Source organism: Psittacula echo (assembly GCF_963264785.1).
Source record: "Psittacula echo genome assembly, chromosome: 14".
In the NCBI taxonomy this organism is placed as follows: domain Eukaryota; kingdom Metazoa; phylum Chordata; class Aves; order Psittaciformes; family Psittacidae; genus Psittacula; species Psittacula echo.
In genome coordinates, this window is record NC_137750.1 from 11,025,088 (window position 1) to 11,033,562 (window position 8,475).

Below are 8,475 nucleotides of genomic sequence, written 5' to 3' on the forward strand. Positions count from 1 at the left end.
GTTCCAGTAGTGGCAATATAGATACAGATAAGTACAAAGCCAGCCTGCCAGTACCTGGGCACAGATGCCCGGTGTGCCCAGTAACTATCCCTGGCTCCCAGTCTCCCCCAGACCCCATGATGTGTTCCTCATGGTTTGTAAGAAGGCAGCTCTGGAAATCCTTCCTGAAGGTGGACTGGACAGCTGTTAAATATCCAAAGGAATGGGAGGACTTCCCTGTTTCCTTCAGGTCACCTCAAATATATTTTGGGGTTTTTTTGTCATTTTTTTCCTCATGCAAACCCCTGACTTTCCCAGCTCCTTTGAGTTACACCTTGTTGAAGTCTGCAGAACCTGCAGCCTGTGATGTTTCCACAAGTATTTTGTATGTCTGAGCACCAGCAGCTCCAGTTCTCTGATGACTGAACTTTTTTTACAGTCATCATCAGATCGGTTGTTGTTCTAGGAACGCCTTTCTAGAATGAAAAGAGACATGCCGTTGCTTATCTGTACTACCTGATGGGGCAGTTGCTCTCATTCCTGTGGGTAAAACTCTTCCACATTGTTCAGCAAGAGCTAGATTACTGGATCATGCAGAGGAGTAAATGAACATGGGCTGCATATTCCTTCCCTTGCATTGGACTTGGCTTCAGTGTGTACGTTCTTGATGGAGGTCAGTCTTATTCCTGCGTTGGTGCCTGATGTGTATTGGCATCTTTCTTGTCCCTGATCCCCTAAATATTACAACATTACTTATTTCCTTAGTTCAGAAAAAGAATGGGACTACCTGGACACATCTGTGAATTTGAAATCACTGCCTTTGGGCAATCCCTGCATGAGTATCCCATAGGATTTTCTCTCCCAGGTCTTTAATGGTGATGTCTGGTTACAGAAATTGTATAGCAAATTTTTGCTGTGGCTACACTGTGCCCAACAAACTTTTCCTTGGTGTCAGAAGGTTTTTTGGCACTGCAAGCCTATTGCTGCTCTTCAACCCAGAGGCTGCACTAACTTACATTTAATTTCTGCCTGGTTTCGTTTTACAGAGAGAGACTAAATATCTATTTTTGTTTTATTTATTTGCTTTATGTCTTAATTCCTTTGTTAAAATGCAGTTGATTTCTTACAGTTGATTTACAGTTTGAAGTGTGAACTATGTCACTTTTTTTCTTTCTTTTTTTTTCTTCTTTCTTTTTGAGCTTCTTATACCCATATCCTTTCTGATGTTATTCCACTGGGAACCCCTTCCTGCAAATCTTTCCCATGTGCTAATCAGGATAGAAATCCATGATAATGTTAGGAACACTGATTTGGAGTTACTTAGGTTGATCCACACTCAAGACTTTGATAATGGTTGTGAAGTGCTTTGGTAGCAATATTGGTTAAGCAAATTCTTGTGCTCTCCTGTGTAGGTAAAAAGAGCTATTTATTTCTGATACTGCAAATGAACTGATTAAAATAGTTAAAAACAACTTTGCCCCCCCCCAAAAAAAAAAGGTGCTTATCTTTCATAACCTTTTCTACTTCCTTCACAATTGGACTGCTGTCATTGAATCCTACTGTCCTAGCAAATAGAAGGATCTTAGGCCTGGGATGAAAATAACAGTAGTGTGCACAAATCTTTCTCATCTAAATAGAGTGATAATGAGTTACCATCAATGGACAATTCTGTTTTCCTTGATAACCTTTTTAATTTATTTTAGATCTAAACAGGCACAGCTGTGCTCTGGAGTGGATCTGGTCTCAACCAGACTGAGATCTGGCCTTAACCAAGTAAGCTGGTTACTGCCAACTCAAGGTGGCAGCAACCTTATGCAGCTGCCACCAAATTTTTCCAGCAGAGGCATATTTTCAGAAAGTACTGACTAACAATGACCTTCTGTCCTTGTTTAACCCAACTGGCAACCCAGAACCACGCAGCCACTCACTCACTCCCCCCCTTCCTGCTCCTGCTCCTGGAAGGATGGGGAGGAGAATCCAAAGAATGTAACTCCCACAGGTTGAGATAAGAACAGTCCAGTAACTAAGGTATAACACAAATCACTGCTGCTACCACAAATAATAATAATGATAAGGGAAATAACAAGGGAAGAGAATACAACTGCTCACCACCCACTGACTGATACCCAGCCCGACCTGAGCTGTGATCTAGCCCTTCCGGGTAACTACTCCCAGTCTATATACTGAGCATGATGTGCTGTGGTATGGAATACCTCTTTGGCCAGTTTGGGTCAAGTGTCCTGTCTCTGCTTCTTCCCGGCTTCCCCTCTTCCCTGGCAGAGCATGAGACTCAGAAAGTCCTTGGTCAGAGTAAACATTACTGAGCAACAACCAAAAACATCGGTGTTATCAGCATTGTTCCCAGGCTGAAAGTCAAAACCACAGCTCTGCACCAGCTACTAAGAGAAAAATGCTACTGCTGAACCCAGGGCACCTTCTTCCATGCCTTGCATTGCTCTGATTTGTATGCCTGCATTAGTGGCAGAAAAGTGAGATAAGTAACGCTTTCTTGAAAGCTGGCGTAACAATACAGAAGTGTGCAAGGCGCAAAGCCAGCTTTCATGGATCCAGAGGCTTATTAGTGAGAGAAGTGCAAATTTGTCTTTACCACAGCTAATGGCTTCTAAAAAATTACTTTATTCTACAAAAGCTGTGCTGGTATTTATGTGGTATATTTTCTTTCTTCCTTTTTTAGCAGTATCTGTTGATATAGAAATCACACAAGCTGGGATGTGTTCTCAGATTCACTCCTGAATTCTTCTCAAAGCCTAATGCTGTATTTGCCATTTCAGTTTCTTCGGCACTGATTTATGCACTGGTTATATACCACAGAAAATAATTCAGTTTCTTAAGATTTTAATTCATTTAGCAATATTGGGTGAACACCATCTATTCCTGGTGCATTGTTCCTCTTCTGTTTATTTCAAAATATCTTGTATAAAAAATGGGACTATCCTTAATTTCTCTGTAGTGAAAAATCAGCTTTCCTGCAGAGGTCTTATTTTCTTCTGTGCTCTTTTTCAGCCTAATAGTCTGTTGGCTTTTTAAATTCTCCTGAAATCTTCACTGCAACTGAAAATCTTACGAGCAACTTCAGAGGGTTTCTCATAATCTAGACTTAGCGCCAAAAGTTGCTTTTAATATAAAAATCATTTTCTTTAAGTCATATTGATAAAAATTATTCTTGCTGCAGCACCTTTGTAATGGCTAACCTTACTCACAGAAGCAATTTTACTCCCTTCTATGAACAATGTTTTGCCTTCTTTGCAATTAGCTAAGTAGCCAAACCAGGTATGAATCTTTCCAGATAAAGACTATACTGCGATTCAGAAGGAAATAAAACTATCAAGATCTCCAGAAAAAAAAAAAACACAAAACCAAACAAAAAAACCCAAATCAAGTAAAGTGGTGAGATCTTATGAATCTATGGATTGTCAGTACAACACTTTATTTGAGAAACATTCCCCATGAGATTTGCAGTTTGCAAATGCTATTGTTGGCCATTCTCTCAGTATGAGCAGGGCATGCTGAAGGGATCAGTACACTCTGTGAACGCTGATGAGCTGCCTAACAGAGAATGCCCAGCCTCTGCCACAGCAGCATTTCTGCTGCCCTCTGTGTAAAATGAGAGCTCCCAGCAATGTTAGCACCAAAGAAACAGAATTGTTGAAACACTGATCGCTCAGAGCAAGTTTTCTCATCCCAGGACTTCCCAACACTAAGATGAAGCTGGCCACTGGACTCTGGAGATGGTAGGACACACTTCCCTTATGAAAACCTCCGTTTCTTCTGTTGACAAATGAAATGCATGCTTATAATATTCCCTTCAGGAAGTATCTAGTCCCAAGTGGTGATGTGCTATGTAGTTAAAAAAAATCCTCTAATGAACATGGAATAAAATTAGCGGTATTAAGTATCTTTGAGGGAAACAGATTGATGAACAGAACTACTGGGGGGAGACATACATGGTGGGTTAAGGGCAATTTTGGCTTTTCATGACATTGGCCAATGGCAAAGGTAGACTAACATTTCTGGGACCAGAAGTTACTTGTAAAGGCTGACCTGCCCTATGCACCAAAGCATGGAGAGACTGTGAAGATCTTTCTATCTCCTAGTTGTACTCTTGTGACTCTGCTCCTGGGTTAGTTTTTCCAATGCATTTGTGGTATAGCTTAATAGTAAGGAGAAGCATGCCACCTAAGTATGTACAGTATTTCACACTTAAAATGTCTTTCAGAAGAGAGACCAGGAGGAGAGCAACTGGAACTCCAGAGATAGCTCAGCATCACCTAATTGTGGAGAAGAAGGTAAAAAATAATACCTGGGCAGGTGTTGAATGAATGTCAAAGTTGAAGTTAGGCTCTTCCTAGCTTTCCGGCAAGCATCAGTGGAAGAGAACTGGAGAGTGAGTCTTGGATGACGATGCGACATTCAGGATGCCCTTTCCATCACCCACTAAAGCAGCTGAGGAGCTCCTCTTACAGAGCAGGTTAGTGGGATGAGTAAGCTGGGTGTTCTTTGGGTAGAAAGTGCAAGAAGAGAGACAACAGGTGGTAGAAAGATGTGAAAAATGAGGATTTGGAGTGAAGGGAAATCAGGGTTACTAGCATAGTCTAAGCTTGAGAAAGTGACTACTCCCCCAGAGAAGGTCTGAGAACATGTGGATCAGATGCAACAGGTGACACAGGTAACAGAGGTACCATAATATCAGCTAATTAACAAAGTTTTGATGCCTTGCTCTTGAATGCTGTGAGTGGAAAGAACATGTATATCATCCTTTGTCTGAGCTGTGGCCGTACCTTTCTTAGGCACTGTCACAAATTACTTATGATCCAAACACCAGTTTGAACACACAAAACATCTCCTGAAGTCTCCTTCACTCTCTTCCTTGCTCTCCCTTTCTCACTTTTCTGTCAAGAGTGAGGAATGCACTTCTTGGTCAAGTCAATGTTTCTGTGGCCGGAGTGCATGGCCTGTAAGTACTCAGAGAGCTGGAAAGCTGAATGAAAAGGAGCAAGGTTAGGTACCAAAAGCTAGATGATGTTCATGTAATTGTTCACTCTCTGTCCTTCTCCTTTTCTGTCACTGGGTAAGAATGCACATTTTGGTGTTTCTGTGGCATAGCTTGTAAGTACTTACAGAACTGAAAACTGACTTCGGCATTGTTGGCAAGAAATCTCTTAAGGAGCTTCTTTCTGCAGGGCAGAAATACTTTCTCCATGTCTTAGCACCTCTCACAGGGCTGATGCTTTTGTGCTCAGGAGACACACTGCACTCTTTCATGCCCAAGCTGTTTAAGGTCAGAGAACTCCATAGTCCGCATGCGGCAGCAGCTCTAGTGGAGCTCATCAGCTGCATCTATTTTAAACCTTCTCTTAGCAATGCTCCTTTATGCCTATTATGGATCCATGTTTTTCCCAAGATCAGTTACTTGTGCATCAGCATGTATCAGGTCACAAGCCCTCTGAGTCCAGAAATAGTGTCTCAATGCAAAATGACTCCTGTCCTCAGCTAAGGCAGCAAATCACAAAGTGAGGAGAAACTTGCTTTCCTTACCCCTCCCATTAATATTGCACTCTGATTCCAAGAAGTTTCCAGTCATGATTTCTAGAATGTCTGTTGGCAAGGCCAGGTCAGCCCAGTGCAATATGTGGGACTTCTCTTCATTTCCCACACATGCATTTTGAAGTAGATAACCTGACCAATATGGTGTCATGTAAGGAACCTGTAGCCTCACCTTTCATCAGTTGGAACATGATTTAGGAACAAATTCTCACGCCATGATTTCTTACAGGTGAGAGATGAACCCCTGCATTTTCAAGTGCTTCACGAGCATCCTGATTCTTCCACAGTCAGACCAGGCTGCTGATTTTAGATAGTTCTTGCAATATTCTCCAAAGTGAACAGCGATTTTAGGTCAAAAACATGGTCTCCAGAGTTGTTGTGATATTTGCTAGTCAGCCAACAGGTTAAAGAAGGTACCCATGGAGTTAGAAATGCTTGTTCGTCTTTTACTGAGCCACAGTTGCAATACACCAAATTAAGCTTTTGGGGTCATTTGTTTGTTTGAAGGATTATGTGCTGTAGTAAAACAAAATCCTTTGCTTCCTTTCCAGTTCTGACAACAGAGATTTTGTCTGGAAAGAAAAGATCTCACCTACTTCACGGTATCATAGTGTGTGAAGAGGGAGAGGAGAGAGGTTGTTTCCCTTTGATGCCCAGATACTGCTGGCATTGATGCAGCTTTCACAGCTTCACCCATAAAGATGGTCTCTCTCAAGAGCATCACTTAAGGTGACGCAGGAATCAACACAGGGTGTCATCTTTTCCTTTAATATATTTAGCTGTTGCCCAGCAAACTACTTCCATATTTAGAACATGGGAGGATTCCTTGGGTCTGAACCTCAGCATGTTTGTGAGAAGGAGGACCTCCTAATCCTGCAAACACGCTGACAGCTGTGATCAGTTGCAAAACATTTGCTTCCTGCTGCCTCCTCTGCAGCTCCCCTCCTGCAATTCCAACCCCAGCCCCTTTCCCCAGCAACTTCACAGCTTCTTGAAGTACTCCCTGGAAATGCAGCAGCGTAGAGCTAGCCAGGAACCTCGAGAGACCCATAAGTGTCCCTGCAGTGTGAGAGAAGAATCTCCTTTACCATTCCTGACATCTGGCTGTAGAATCTGCCCTGAGCAGCTATGTGATGCAGAGTGGTCCAGTACTGCCAGAATGGCTGTTCCGTACTGTAAGATGCACTGTTTGTTCCTGTGCAGTTAGTTAGGCAGTTGTGTCTGTTAAACACCTCTTCCAGATAAACGAAGCACTAATGTGTCTTTGCGATCTCCCTAGTGGGTACAACAGTCTTTGCTTCTGGGTGGAAGTATCAGTGGTAGCCAGTTGCCATCTGCTCAGGCTGCACAGCCCCCTTGTGGCACTGATGAGAATAGCTGGGTTTGGGAGCCATCCTTTCTGCCTTGAAACTCTTCCTAATGGTTAGCTTTTCCTTATTTTTATCCTGTTCACACATGCTATTCTGGTTTTAATTGTTTGTATAGTTACCCCATGTAGGATAACAAAAGACAGCCGTCAGTGACTGTTGGCTATTTCTGTCCTCCCAATGTTCAGTTCACTTACACAAAAAACCTCATCCATTGCTGCAAAAGGCAGACAAGAAGCACTGGTTGGAAGTGTTGAGCTACCATGTTTAATTCTTCCCTGTACTATTACAGTGTCAGACCCTGTGATTTCTCTCATGATGTTGTGATCCCAGAGGTTTTCTCATTTCCATACTTAGATAGTCAAAAGCAGTTCCTCTTGCTATATATCCTTTGTAAACCCTGTAAAACACAGGTTTACAATTTCTGTTTTTACAGGAAATAATTCTAACTTTAAATTGTAATCCTGTTGCTAGGAAACACTGTAGTGTAGAGCAAAAAGAGTTTGTTTGCTCTGATGGTTGTAACTGTTACAGCAGCTGTAGTACAGTAGTACAGTTTCTGGATCTTACTCTAGAAAATAAGTTAATTTCTTGAGCTTACTCCTACTTCAGATATGTAAGCAAGCAGAAACAGAAGGAAATTAACGGCTGCTGTTAAGCACGTAGGGGGAACCTGCTTAACAGCACTGAAAAAGCAGAGATTCTCAACACTTCCTCCAATTCTGTCTTTACCACAACCGTTGAGCTCCAGGCCCTGGGAGCAAAAATTCGGGTTGATGCACACACAGACCTAACATCAGTGAAGGAAGAGTTGGTATATGAACTATTAAAGGAGCCTGATCCCTGCAGATTGATGGGCCCAAACAATATCCACGCAAGGGTGTTAAGAAAGCTGGCTGATGTTGTTGTGAGGCCACTTTCCATAATCTTTGAGTATTTGTGGAGAGAGGGGTATGTCCCAGAAGACTGGAAGAAGGCAAATATCACCCGATCACCCCAACAAAGGCTCAGAAAAGGATCCAGGAAGCTGCAGACCCATCAGTCGTGTTTCAGTCTCCATGAAGGTAATGAAGCAAATTCTCATGGGGCTATCACAAGTCAAATGAAGCACATGTTAGGAAAAGCCAGCATGGATTCATGAGGGGCAAATTGTGCTTGACAAACCTGATCGCCTTCTACAATAAGTAACCTGTTCAGCTGGTGGGGATGAGCAGTGGCCATCATCCACCTGGACTTCTCCAATGCTTTTGATACAGTTTCACACAGCCTCCTCCTAGAGAAACTGATGTGTTATGGTCTAGACAAATGGTTTGTGTGGTAGGTGGGGAGCTGGTTAACCGGCTGCACACAATGCTTATATTCCAACTGGTGACCTCTCACTAGAGGGGTTACCCAGGGATTGATATGGGGCCTAGCACCTTTTCAGATCTTCATAAATGATCTGGAAAGTGGGATCAAGTGCACTCTGACCAGGTTTGACAATGATATCGAACTGAGTAGAGTGGAGTGGAGAAGTCGACACTTAGGAAGAAACAGTCTCTCTGGAGCATAACCAGGATAGGTT